This window comes from Homalodisca vitripennis, unplaced genomic scaffold (assembly GCF_021130785.1).
Source record: "Homalodisca vitripennis isolate AUS2020 unplaced genomic scaffold, UT_GWSS_2.1 ScUCBcl_8120;HRSCAF=16098, whole genome shotgun sequence".
Classification (NCBI taxonomy): Eukaryota; Metazoa; Arthropoda; class Insecta; order Hemiptera; family Cicadellidae; genus Homalodisca; species Homalodisca vitripennis.
Genome location: NW_025784232.1, coordinates 1 through 15389, shown reverse-complemented (window position 1 = coordinate 15389; position 15389 = coordinate 1). Strand labels below are relative to the sequence as shown.

At 33.9% G+C, this 15389-nt stretch overlaps 1 pseudogene; it reads right to left on the bottom strand.

The window, feature by feature from the left end:
• Positions 1 to 657: 657 nt before the first annotated feature.
• LOC124374374 lies at positions 658 to 12516 on the bottom strand (annotated as a pseudogene).
• Positions 12517 to 15389: the final 2873 nt, after the last annotated feature.

Sequence of the window (15389 nt, the reverse complement as noted above, 5' to 3'; positions counted from 1 at the left end):
CAAAATAAAAAGATAATATAATGCTAAATACAACAGGAACACGAACAGTAAATAAGGAAATATGGCAAAACAGCGTTAAACACTAAAATATGCCGTGCCGGGATATATCCGTTTACCGCGTAATGGTTCGCCGCAGACTGAGGCTAAATTCACGCCACGAGGGACAAAACCACGCCATCCCACCATTGCGACGCGCCAATGAGGTTCAAACTGTAACATCTGCTTTTCAGAACAAGTATTCAACACTCCCTTGAACTGTAGCGAATTCCACGGTACCTACAATTTATTAAATAACACAAAATAGACTTTGAAAGATATATCCGTTTACTGCGTTTTGGTCAAAATTAGGCCTAACGGATATATTTGTTTGCCACGTGGGAAGAGTTAATATTGATATGTTACAGGCAATTATTATCTGAAGAGGTTTTAATTTAATTACCGGTACTATATTTAGTATTTTAAACTTAAGTTTTCTTAATACTTTATAATCTTTAATCGTAGAATTTCTGACTGTGTTTAAACCAAACTTCCTCGAAGTAAATTGAATTATTTGTAACCACACAACTAATTGCAGTTTATTAACTAATACTATCACTCATAATATTGACATACAATGACCTGTGATCCCTGGAAGGAGAATTCAAAAGAGTACAACTGTTTTTTACAAAAGGTATTTAATCGAAAAAACAAAAAAAATGTAAAAACACAATCTGGTTGATACCTGATAGAACAATGTTTAAGCAATGGATGCCACCCACTTGTGAACAGACTTGAGCTCGGGCCTGTGTCTCAGGAGTGGAATTGAACGCGCATCCTTCGGCAAACTCCACAGAGATGGGAGCAAGTTGAGCAAACTGGAACTCCTTGTCCGGGGTGCCTAGGGTCACTTGGGCGGTCGAGCCTTCAATACTGGACAGTTGGCTAGCCTTGGTACTGCGTAGCAGATTCCTAAAGCAAGGTTACAAAACTCATCATGACTTGAAACAAAAAGATTTTAAGCTAAACCCAACAGAACTAATTTCAAAGCCATAAAAAAACTCATGTTGGCTCCCTGTACTGACAAATACACATATCTGAAATAAATTAGATTATGATAACAAAACATTTGCTTTTAAATCTTGATATTAAATTATTTTTTTATATAGGTACCATAGAAATCTGACGATTGTAATCAATCTGATAATGGAATTTTCAAGATTTCTTTAGCATGTTTTACCTGATCATGATGAAACTAACTACAATAATCTAAATTCATTTTCACAAATTTGAAGAGCACAGACATCTTTTATGGGTTGATATAATATATATCAGTATTCTTAGATGGGTATTTTTTTTAATACTGATGTAATAATATAAACATTTTATTCCATTTGTTGTGCCTTTCTACACATACTTAATCAACAACACTGATTCTTTGGTATTACTTGTAAACGCCTCTTGCAATTTATTATTTATAAAAATATTTCAGTAAGGATTGACTTAAAAACAATCAACATATCCAATGAAGTACAAATCCGTACAAAAACAAATTACATCCAGCCTATCCTATCAATGGACCATACTTTTGAATTCTGTTTCTGTGTGTGATAATGTCATATTGATCCAAGTTTTAAGGTTTTACAATTAAAAAATATATCTTATCAATATTCCACTTTGTAATGGAATGTATTTATTATCTATGATTCTTTTAATTAGTGCCATAACTAAACCAAATTACTACCCAACTCTGATAACAAACAATAATGCAATAAAGGACAGCCACTACTTATTTTGGGTGCATATACAAAAATATTTTAGTACTGTAATTGAATCAATCATATTGTAGATTTTATATATGGTAAGAACCTAACTTTCATGATATTGGCTTGTTTAGTGTATAGTTGATCATCAGCTGGTAATCTTAGAAGAGTACTGATTACTCAAAAAAAGACCATAAGAGTTCTAGCTGACCTTAATCAAGAAGAAAATTGCAGGCAAGTGTTCAAAACCCTTGGCATCCTAACAGTCATTAGCCATTATATCCTTCATGTTGGCAACCTTAATTCCGAAACAAACCAAGATGTTCATAATTACAACACGAGACATGCAGCAAGATACAGTACATTCTCCCACGACACCGGACAGCCCTCTTTGAGAAAGCTCCTTCATACATTGGACACAAAATGGAAAATCTGCTACAAAATAATTCCCAAGGCCTGACTGGAAAAATCCTAAAGAAAGAACTCCAAAAGTATCAACAGGACAATCCAGTGTACACCTGGACGAGTTCCTGGGATTACTACACTGAAGAAATACAGTTTTGACATGAACTCATTTCTTTATGTTATTGGATTTGTAATGAACAAAATAAAAACAAATTGTAAACTAGTCTCCGGTACGGTTCCAAGATGGGTAGGTGAGAGGAAGTCTATTATAGTTTTACTAAAAGACGAAAGATTAGGCACTGTAAGATGAAGAACTAGAGCAATAGGCTACTCACAGTTCCTTTTCCAGAAGAGACTTGACCACCTGAGAGCCCTTGGCTAGGGTCTGATCCTGCTTGTTACATAGGACCAACACTCGGGGGGCAGCAGACACTATGGCAGCGTCTGTCAGGATGGTGTACAGTAATCTGTAACAAGAGGGTGCTGTTACTTGTATGGAGTAGTTTCCTGGACACATTCATTCCAATGACTTTCAGGATTTAAAACAATGTAGATTAATTTATGAGATTAATTTATAAAGTAATTTACGTTTAGGAATCATAAAAAACACAATAGAAAATATTCTTCATTAACATCACACAATGATAATGAACAAAACATTATTAAAACAATTAATCTATAAATGCGAATGTTTTGTTTGTATATTCCGTTATAACTCTGGAACCAATGCACGAAACATCGTGAAATTTTGTACAGTGATTCTACACGTTCCTGGAAGTAACATAGGCATACATACTAGAGTAAATTTGGTCCAATTTAAATAGTTTATTTAATTAATTTTTTAATTATAAATCGTTGTTGATGTTAGAGTGTTTTATATTGGATCCGACAGACTGCGCTACGACACATAATACCAAGCGAACTGATACTTAACAGCTGTTAATACTTTCAGCTGAAGTTCATCAAAGAGGCAGAAACATTTGTTTACATTTAAAATTTAGAAAATTTTTATTGTAAAGTGCTTGATCAGTAGTGTAATGCAGGATGCATAGAAGACGTCATTGCCTAATTTTAAATTCAGATTGCACCAAAGATCAATATTAATATATAAAAATGAATGTTTGTGTGTTTGTCCTTTATAGACTCAGAAACTGTTGGACCGATCACTATGAAAATTTGTATTTATTTGTATTTTTCTATGTAGAAGGTTTATATGCAATGCCCATTGATGTAACTCACCACCAGGCTGTACTGCAAGATATAAAAGTTATCAAAGGGCCTGCACATTATAAACTGCAATTACGACACAGTTACATATATTAAATAGCCAAACACTATTTAAAGGCAAAGAAATATACGGGCAAAGCTTAAGAGACGCGTGCAAAGCCGCAGGAAACAGCTAGTATAACTTAAATTAGCATTTAAAAACGTACCGAAAACTTATCTCTAATGAATGTTAAGTTCATAGACACTGTAAAAAGATCTGTCAATGAGGAGCATCTTTTAATTTCTTCTGAAATGATTTTAATGGCACCTAAATCTTCAGAAAAAGTGGAAAAGAGTTAGACACAGTTATAAAGTTGTAAATGAATACTCTTTTGAGGGGTGTAATTGCAATGTTATGATGTAGGCAAAGTAATTAGACAGAAGAAACGTTGCCACAGTTGAAAAAGGTCCCAATTGTAAAATAAATCATGACTCATTAATATAAATACTGGAAAATGTTCACGAAACATTTCTTTACAAGACTGTTTTCTATTCAGTTCAGAAGAGCTTTTTTCTGGAGACGGAAGATATAATTTGTCTGGGCACTTAACAACAGCATCGGAATCATGCATGACATTATTTTAAGTCACATTCAGTCTGAAAGTTACATGATAAGTATGACCAAACTTATTCTGCAAGAGAGTATATTCCCCAACCATGTATGTCAGTAAAAAATCTAAACTTACAAGGTTTTGGTGATTTGGATGTACTGGAATTACTTAATGGTGGGGGAATTGAGCTTGACTTTGGTGTAATAGGAGACTAATTCTTGTTTTATCTAATTCACAGTTTATAGAACTCAATTTAATTCTCTCTTCCATTGGGGTTTCCTTGTCAACATTCATCACTCTAAGTTCAAGTGCCTTTAGGTGTAGTTCATCGTCAAAAACTTGAAAGGACTTCATAAGAGTTAGTACTAACAAAATTAGGTTTACTTATTACTGTAGCATTACAAGATTAAGATGCCTTTTTATCTTCGACTACTTTATAAGAATTGTTTGTTCTTAGGAAGTTTAATGGGAGTAACTTCTTCTTTACTTAAATCAACATATTTCTTAGTAATAATGCGTCATTGAGTACATATGTGGTATTGACACCATTGGTGTAAAACCTTATGTTTAAGTATGTATGTTTTAAGTCATTTCATCTCATTAGAAATCCATCAGCATACCAGTGCTGCTATCAGACACTCAACCAGAATCAGCAGGAGGAAATACCGAAGCTGTATAATTATTATTACTGCCAAAATACCACTCTCTGAAAGGTTTATTAATATTAGGTATGCAATAATGATTTACCACGTACTTGGCCAACGTTTTTAAAAATTTCAGGGCAAATGATAAGTTAAAACCTCGTAATGAGTCAAAATAGAATGCTCCATTCCTTAAATTATCTAAAAATAAAAGAGCCCAGTGGTTACCAGAATCAATTTCATACAAGATATTACTATTGGTCAAACAAAAAAATAGAAACTTGTAATCAGAGAAAGATGACTAATATAAGGTATCCGAAACAAATTCCTTAGAACCTAATTTAAGTGAGTGTTATCAAGGAGCCTAAGAAAGTACATCACTCTTGATATCTCCATCACTCTTAAGTAGCGTTTAAGTAAGAAGCTATCAAGTCATCATCTACCCGTCTATCTTTATTAAAACCTTTAAAGATAAGAACTAATTTTCATTTTTAACTAAATTAAACTTAGCATGTGTCTCTTAATTGCATACAAAGATTATTGTTGCTATCTTCCAGCTCTTTTAGCTTGTTACACAAGAATTCTTTTTCTGAAGCAAATTCAAGCAATTTAGAATCACGTTTTTTTGAGATTTTTTCAGCACCTCGAGCTCTGAGATGAGAAAGCGGTTTTCTTTTTCATCCAGATTCTAAAGTGAGATTACTTATTCTTTCTGCCTATGGTCTTTTTCAAGGTTTCAGTTTAGAGGATAATATCGAGCTTCATGTTTAGAAGAATCAAGATCTATTTGTTTATATGTCATACCTTAGAGAGTCAATTAGTTAGCTAGGTCAATTTCAGGATACTGATTTGGTATTTGGTTTACATAATTTATTAACTGTAAAAAAATTATCATTAAAGTCAGAGCACTTAAAACAGGTATCATTCATGGTGTAAAGATTACGGTAAAAACTATGCTAAAATTGAAACAAATTTGTACAAAATTATTTAAAGTAATAAAATAATCACAAAAAGACAATAAATACGTTATGCAGATCACAGTGTAATGTCAAATATGTAAATGAATAAAGATTCCAAGCTTTTTATCGTTTATGGCTCCAGCTTCAGTTTTACACATTTTACAACAAGAAATACTTACTCAGCTGCATCCCTGATCTCCTTCTGGATGGTGGTGGCATCAATGACGAAGATGATACCCCTAGCGATGGCCTTGTAACTGATCAAAGAACTTGAAGCGAACTCGTTCGTGTCCCAGGAATGTCGATCACACGCAGGTAGCCCTGTGGATAGTATTAAAAGTTAAATACCCATTCTATATCTACAATCTACAGTTAGTAAATATAGTAGCCTAAAATCGTAATGAGATTTCTTTTTATAAACTGGAGAAACATTTGCTCATATGAAAGAAATAAAAATGCACTTGAAATAATTTCTAAACAGAATTCTACGTAACTTAGATGAAAGGAACAGAGTAGTTAGCCTACCACCTAAAATGTTTGTGATACTTCTAACATTTATCGAACTTTTACAATTATAAATCAAAGTTTTATACTCTAACCTTGTAGACTTAAAAAGTAAATTATAATTTATAAAACAATGTTGTACAGATTCTGTTCTATTGTATCTTTCTGTCACTTGAATATTATGACTCAAAATATTTAATATTCTTTATTTCAAAAGGTAGGTTAAGTACATTTTCTATAAATCTACATAATGTACATAACTTAATGTTGTTGAATATCAATAAAATATTTGTTATTGTTATAAAAGTAGACACAAAGGTAAACAAATAATTTTATACATGTTTAAACATGCCAATGTTTTTTTTAAATACGGGGTGTCTATAAAAGAACTCCGGGGTTTTAAGACAAAATATTTTAATAAAGTAAAAAACGTACATACATGTTTTATACATGATTAGAAAGCTTACATTTTCAAGATTTTTTAACAACTTAGTAAAGTTCAATGTGAGCTCCGTTAGTGGCACGGCACACGTCGAAACGGTATTCTACCTCTTCCCATGTCCTGGCGAGCATGTCTGGGGGAACGGACGCCACGCAATTCACTATTCGTTCCTGAGGATGGCGAAACATTTCGAATTTTCTCCGCATAAACAAGATTATTGATATGCCCCCAGAAGAAAAAGTCCAACGGAGTCATAGCAGGGCTCCTTGGTGGCCATGGAATAGGTCCTTCCCTTCCAATCCACCTGTTACCGAAAGGAGCGTCCAGTGACTCACGCACACGCAAACTGAAGTGTGGCGGCGCCCCATCTTGTTGGAAGTAAACTAAACCTTTCTCCGCCTCAATGTCATCCAACTGAGGATAAACATACTCCTCTAACATGTCACAATAGACATCACCATTGATATTCCTTTCAGCAAAAATGAAGGGAACCTTATGACTCTGTCATGCATAAGAGCACACCAAACATTCACTTTGGGCAAGTCACGTTTCGTACTCAATAAACTCATGGGGCGGCTGTGAACCCCAAATTCTGCAATTATGCCTGTTTACAGTTCCGTTCACATAAAAAGTAGCTTCATCACTAAAAACCACACTTTAAAAAAAAATCATTATCTTCATCAATTTTAGCCAGCATGGAAACAGAAAAGTCGAATCTCTTAACCTTGTCTGCCGGTTTGATATGGTGTAAAAGTTGAATCTTATAGGCAGTTAAAACGAAGTCTTTTATGAATTACCTTATGGACTGTTGATCTTGGTAACCCCAATTCCAGACTGCGTCTTGTTACCGATTTCTTAGGGCTTCGAGTGCACGAAGCTCGGATTCTGTCTACATTCTCTTGAGACACACGCGGCATAACCCGGCGACTTTTGCTTCAAAACACTTCCTGTTTCCTTGAACGCACTTAACCACTGACGAATTGTTTTGTCTGTAGGCGGGTCAACACCATAGCTACGTCGAAAGTTTCTTTGTACAGTAAACAACAGAATTAGTTTCTATGAGCCAAATAACACACTGAGTCTTTTGTTGAGGGGTCGCCATAGCGCGGCAGTCCAGACGACACTGACTGCCTGCCGCAGCCGATACGTCATTTCAAGGTCAACGCTCCGCAGTGCTGCCAACTGTTGAGAGAAACATTCCCAATTGGTATGAGTAAAACTCTTTGAGCTGCTTGTTTCAAAGGAATTGATCAAATGTTTCTATCTTTTATAGTTTTAAAAATATTAATTTTTTTAACCCCGGAGTTCTTTTATAGACACCCTGTATAATGGCAGTAAACTACAAAGTAAACACACAAATTTAGTAGCAATCAACGTTAGTAACACAACAAAATGTATACATTTAAACACATAACACAAAACTCTTCACCTATATGCCACATTTATTATTATTTGGTTCTAGGTAAAAGAAGATAAGACCTAGAGTAGGCCGTACGAAAAATTAGTTCGACGGTGGGCGGGAGGTGGATGGTTCAATCCCCTCTCTACATCCCGCGCCCCACGCTGTTGTCAGTTTTATGTATAGGAATAATTACACAAAAGTGTCATCGTCTGTTGTAATAACCAAATATCAACAGCATTACCGTAAGCAAATATATGTGTGTTTGTTTTCATTCATCTGTTTTTGCTGACAAGTAAATCATACAGACAGTAGTGACTGAAACTATGTCAGAGCGGGAACAGGTCATGGTGAGCAGCAATATGGCAACACTGCCTCAAAACTCATTGGACTATTTTGGTGTGGGCATTAGAAGATTTCATATGATTATCTGGTACTTTGGGATTATACCGACCACACCAGTATGAAGAACACAAAAATATAAATTTATAGAAATAGACATGATAGAACGAAAAAACAACTCTTTAATTGCAAAATTACAAGCATTTCCAGGTATTGTGATCGGTATTTTTGTCGCTGTTATCTTATCTTTCTCGAGAATCCCGATTACAGGCAGGCCGCGCGGCATCACATGATTTGCACTGTACATAATTGCCTTTCCATTACAATTCAATTTATATTTCTGATCAGCCCCTCTGGAAATTTGATATTTTACTGATAGGTACTATCTTCGAGGGATGTTTTTCTTTCCTTGACATCAAGCCCGCACTGATGGCCGGAGGCACTCGCATTTTGGGTGGCGGAATGTGATCAAGAATAAAAACAAGTTTTGAGTGTTTTTTCAATAAAGAGTTTAGTTTTAGTTTGGTAATGTTTGTTTTTGTTGAATTTTTGTGTTTGGACAAATGTAGAGATAAAACACGGAAGTACAACAAAGCGACGAACCAGCTGAACGGGCGGCGAGACTCTGCAATCACGTTATCTACTAGACCGCTTGACTTTGACCTCTGTCTGAGGATGGGGAGGGGTTTGCGATAAGACAATTTCTGTTTTATATTGACGAAATATTGTTTGTACGCTAATCTAGTAATCAGTAGAAGCAAAATGTCAAATAACGATTCATGTCTGGGTGTGGTTGGTATTAATCCAAAAGTACCGATTATCTTAATCACTAATGATAAATTTATGACTTGCGTAAAACATCTAGTTAGTTAAATCCATTAGCTTTTCTTCAAAACTATCCTTCATGGAACAAATAAACACAATTCTTAACATGAAAAAACATACATATTGTTAAATATACTTACTTAAAACCTCAGATTTCACTAATTCTCAGGTAATAACTATACAATAATGATTAATTTAAACTGAATAAAATTTTGTATCTGGGTTATTTTTATGTGTGAAACCTCATCTCGTCGTGATCGGAAGAGGGCACCTTACCAGAGGATCAATTATTTACCGTGGATCCACCACCAGATTTCCTCTATTCAAAACTAACCAGCTTTGATGAGAATATTGGTAAGTAATAATTTAGATATGATTCCGAAAGTTTCCCTAACTATAAACTTGGGCCTGGAGATCTACATACACCGCACCCGGCCTACTCTACACGATAACAGCACAACGACTCCGACACCACATCCCCCTTGGCAGTTTGCCTATCCTTGGAAGGAATCAGTCTCTAAAACTTGTCCAGGGGCATTCCAGATAGCAGGAGGCTCCCATTATTAAAGCTATGACTAATTGGTATGGCTATCATGTTCATGGCCACACGTCAAATTCAAATCTATAGTGGCACTCACTGCATGTGCATTATAAATTTCAGTTATACAAAACATTTTTTCCTTTCTACCAAGGTCTAGGTGTTGCTTTCATCTTTAGGGGGACAAAATGTATACTAAACTAAAAAAATATAATGTTTTGCGATACTTGAAAGTTAGTAAAAAATTAGGTTTTTTAAATTTTTGATGAAAGATATTGTTGTTAAATAAATGTGATAGGAATGGGTAAAAGACATTATTTAGAAGAGTGATAAACAAGTATGATACTATTAATTGGTCATTATCAAGTGGAATAAAATTAGTAATTAAGTATACTAAACACCGTAGTTAATTTGGTTGCTGTAATAAAAAAATGACTTTTAGGCTTCTCATTTCCCTAAGGAGTGAACTTGGCTTCTCTGTAGTTCCAGCAGGAAGTATAGTATTTGAGAACCCATGTTCAGTGGCAGAAAAACTTTATTTTACTATCAGAATAGAATACACGCCCAAATGTTATATGTACAATCTAGAATCACGCTTTATAGAAGAATATAAAAGTTCAAATGTTAAGGTTAACAAAAAGCTTCTTAGTTGTAACAAAATTAAAGTGCTGGATAAATATTTTATAAATGGTTAGTACAAAATCCATTGTTGTGTTGAGATTCAGGCTTCTATCTTTCCTATTTTTTATTCGTTTACTAAAGCCTATTTTAATCTTTGTCACTTTGAGCATTTATTATTATTTCCAGATCGTTCAACTTTTCTGCTGTTAAATAATGTTAGACGATATGGGACATGATCTGAGATTGGGAAAATACCGTACGGAAATGCCCCTTGCCATCAGTGCAGGGCTCCAAGTGGCCGGCACCACACTTCTAACGGAAAAAATAACTTCTCAAGAGATTACTTTAACTGTGGCACTACTAGTAACATATTTATGATAATCATATCTAAACCTACTCATAACGCGTAATTACAGGAAGTAAACAGGTACAAAGTATACTACTTCTTGCTGACATCACTTCCTTTTGAGAGACAGAAAACAACAACTGATTCTCATAATGACATTTAACTTTCACAGTAAGTCAAATTAAGTCTGTTCTTTCTAATAATGTAAGTTTTTTAGATGCCTGGTAAAAAAACCTGTTAAAAATATAGTGGCCTCTGGATAATACTAAAGTGCCAAAATTTAAATTTAATACCTGATTGTACGTAAACTAGGCTAAGCATTAAGAGAGCGCTTGGTAGACTAGGACAAAAGGTGGTGAATTTCCCCAGGATGACATGATGAGTTATTTTCAGCCGTTTGTAAAGCTACTGAAATCATAAACTGGTTAGTCTCATGGTATACTTCCTGGGTGCGTAAAAGGCCCTTGAGGCTTAAGTGCATGGCAATAGTCTGCTCCTTAGAAGAAGAGGAAGAATTCTAAAGATAAAATAGTTAAAAACATTAATTTTCTCTTGAAATGCAAGTTACTGCTAATTTGCAAATAAAAACTAAAACTTTCCACACTCAACTCACCACGCCTGTTTCGAGTCAGGCCGCGGTAACAGTAAAATATAAACTCACACTGTTGACGATAAGCTCCCCGCAATTCTCTCTTATGGAAGTGTGGGTAAGAATGTGGCGATTGTACAGCAGCCGAGAGAACACCAGCGTCTTTCCAGCATCACACAGTCCCAAGATCAGCACTCCTCTACGGGCATTCTGTCTGCGTTGCCATAGTACGAACAATACTGTGGACAGCAAAATTTTTCTTATATCTCATCCTTCATTCAACTCTTTCTATATTCAAGAAGTACTGAAGTTTGTAAGTGAGAAAAAAATTAACATGTTTACAATGAAAATTATATATCTAAATTGTGTAGAAAAAAAAATCAAATTCATACACTTCATTCTATTAGTTTTATTTGATCAATAATAGATGATTTTCAATAAAGAAGTGATGGGACTGTCTTCCCTTTCTCTTCCACAAATGATTTTAAAATTTAACGTGTCACCAATAGAATAGTCTGATGCCTAATTTGTTAGATATACATTAGACATATAACTGGTTACATGGAACAACACTTAATTTCAATTACTACATACATACTGCTTGCTCTTTTTAGAAAAAAAATAACTCGAGCTTGCAAAAGTCGAATCCCAGATCACGTGATGCCCCTGCTCCTTAACTCAATAATGCCCGAAAGGTATCAATATAATACAATAATATTCTTTCCCCCCAGTTTATATGCACCTGTGATAATAATACTAGGCTATAAAATGCCCAACCCATGAAAAAAAGTCCATTTTCCATGGTCACGGTATTGTAAATAAATACCGTAATTTCTGATAAAGAAATTAATTGTTACAAATTGCATCCGCACATTTTAAAATCCTGTTAGCTAGGCTATAGTTTTATTCTGGATTAGGCTATTAGATTTCGGTAAAGTAATTATGTTGAAATGCAGCTTCACTCTAGACAAATAATTCAATGTTCATACTTACATATTGTTATGACGACAGCAATAACGGCTACAATAACACCCAGCATATGAGAATTTAATCCAAAAGTTGGATCAAACACTTTGTCTTTAGTAACATGTATATCTGTCTCCGCTGACATACTGAGTTCGTTTCTTGTACTAACTTATAAAATAGGTTAAAAGACCATTGCAGGCTGTACTGTATATGCAACTAGAAAAGTAAAACACTAGAATGAATATGGAAACAGTTTATATTTATAAACAAAACTTATATGAACAAGAAGCAGAAAGAACACACAGGACTGACACAAGCAATCATGAAACATATGGACTTGGACTATGGAGATGTTATGATCCGTATGGCCAAAGAGTACAAAGCAAAAATCACTATCGATAGACCACATGGGTAGACGTGAACAAGGACAGAGATTATACACGACAACTACATGCAATGTGGAACATTGGCGGGATGACAATGGATATACGAGATTGACCTAGCCTTTGAGACAGATGCAATAAAATAACTTATTGTATGCTCATTCTTCCCGTATTTGAATAACGAATTATGGACGTAGTATAATAGTTTTTTAATCATGAAATATTATAAGTATTCTTATTTACTCCCTAAGTCACTTTATATACCACGGGCACCGATACACAATGTTTATTTCTTGTAGTTATTATTATGAATGAAATGGACGAAAACTAAATTTGTATGTACAGTTAAAAAAATAAAAATAAGATGTTATTAATAAAAAATATATATTAGCAATAACATCTCTAAAGGAAATAGTACCACAAAAATAAATAATATTCATAATAAAATGTTAAATAATATAATTAAACTTTAAATTATTAATTATTTATTTAGCATACTCAATATTTTAATAAATAAATAAAACCCTTACATACAAACCAACAAATGATTTTAACATTACCGTGGGTTCCTAGAAAAACGATGTAACTATCAATAATACGATTTTCAGAAAAAAAAATGTTGTTTAATTTTAGAGTCTTAGATAGGTACCTATTATTTATTTGTATAATTTGCCCAAAGTAATTATGAAAAAGTACATAGTAATAATGTTTGTTGGACGTGACAACGTCTTAAATTAGGTTGCGGCTCGGAGTCACTCATGAAAAAGTGTAACGCCCCGGTAACGTTACGATGCCCGTCCAGTGGGTCCGCCGCACGGGATCCGCACGGGATAAAGCAGATTAACTGTGGGTCCGCCGCACGGGATAAAGCAGATAACTATGTTTATTCGTGAAAATGTGGAGTGCTTAGATTCGTCATTTACAACAACTACAACAATAAAGGTAAATAATTGTAAACTGATATTTCATTATCGTAAACTATGATTGATTTGATTAATTGTTAGATTGACACAAAAGTTTGAGAAACTGAGTTTATAGGTTATGTTCATACTATTGACAAATGTTGATAGTGTTTAAGTAAATTATTAGTTTAAATCACTCTGCAATCAATCGTAATTCAGTCGATTGAGAAGAAACAAGCGCGTATTGCTAGTCAAACAGTTAAAATAACAAATTATAACCTCTAACCTGTCATAACAGTGCGACCAAACAAACGAACTAAACCGACCAATCACCACGCGCGGAGTTAGAATTTAACTGTGTTTAGCAAGAATTTCAAATTCCAATTTATTAAATGTTTTATTCAACTTTACCATTTACAATAAACAAATTTTAAATTAATTTCAAATTATGTACAATGTTTTAGTAAACAAAATATATTTCTATAGTTAAAAATTTGTGCAATTCTTATTTTCATTCAATTCCTTGTTCCTATTGTGCAATTTAATAATATTCATATCAATAAATATTCTACCGAGAAAAAAGACGTTGTCACGTAAAATCTTCGCCCGTAAAACCGACTTTACAGGCAACCATAATTTTCTTTTTTATGCATGATGAGTTATTAGCGATTTTGACTGCAAATATAAACGAGATCAACGTTGTAACCACTGTGAATTACTTTATGGAGCTGAACTGATCGGAGTTTTTCCCGGTATTGTGTGGGTAAAGTTTGACCATGTTAGAATTAAGTTAATTGCTGTTTGTTGATTAACTCATCTTCATAAAATATGACCCTTTACATGTTTGACTAAGCGAGAACAGTATTAAAAAGAATAACAAGGCAGATTAAGCATAATTTAAATTTATATACAGCTGCAAATTACAATTTGAAAAATATTATAATTTTGATTTTATTTAAAAAACTAAACAGCAAATTATAACTTAAAGGTAAAATAAAAACAATCATTTTGTAAGAAAATAACGGAAGTTTTTCAAAATGTAATGGTTTTTAACAATATCGAAGTACAGCAAAAGGCTAAAAAAAACAAATTTTAAACAGCAATCAAAAAATATCAAACCTTTGTTTCTTTATTTGTTGATATTAGAGAACACGCCTGAGAAGGCAATATGTTACCATTTAACTACATCTAAAGCACAAGTGAAATTGGTAAGATATGGTCAAGAGCCGTTAAAAAATAATTATCCATTTACTTAAATGTAAGTAATCGTTAGATTCGTAAGTAATCTATAAAACACATTGAATCTTTTGTTTGGGCATATTACATTATGCATTGTTATTATCTCTTACTGTTATTTCAGTTTGGCCGAAGAAAAATTATTAAGTAAAAAGTCTTGATAAGAAAAATAAAAATTTCTAATTACAATGCCTTTATTCACGCCATGCGTTGAAGAATGGCATTTTGTATAGCCTATAAGGCATATGCACTTAGACATAAATAGGTTAAATATCTAGGTTACCTTCATGTGTAAGGATCAGATAATCCACCAATTAATTGATATCACGTAGTGGCATGGGAGGATGAGTATGAAAGGAAAACGTGACTGTCCAGCTACCTGTTGGACTTGCTTCATAACATTACAATTACATCAGATACTAAAATTGCTTAGAGAAATTTCTAATAAATGTAATTATGTAGACATTCTTATCCTCATTTGAAGCAACCGAAAAAAATTCCTTTCTACGATCGCTGAAGCAGTCAGGCTGAACTCACCATTGAGAAGAGTTGGTGTCTCACCATTTCCCAGATGGTTCTCTGCCGAAACAAAAGATCTGGTAATTGCAAAAAAAAAACTCTACACAGACAGTATAAGGAGCGACCGACAGCCTGCAATTACCTTCGTTTCTCCAATATGAGAGGCGTCTTGTAAGTTATCTGCGAAGAGAGACTACCGTCAGCACTTAGAGAAAG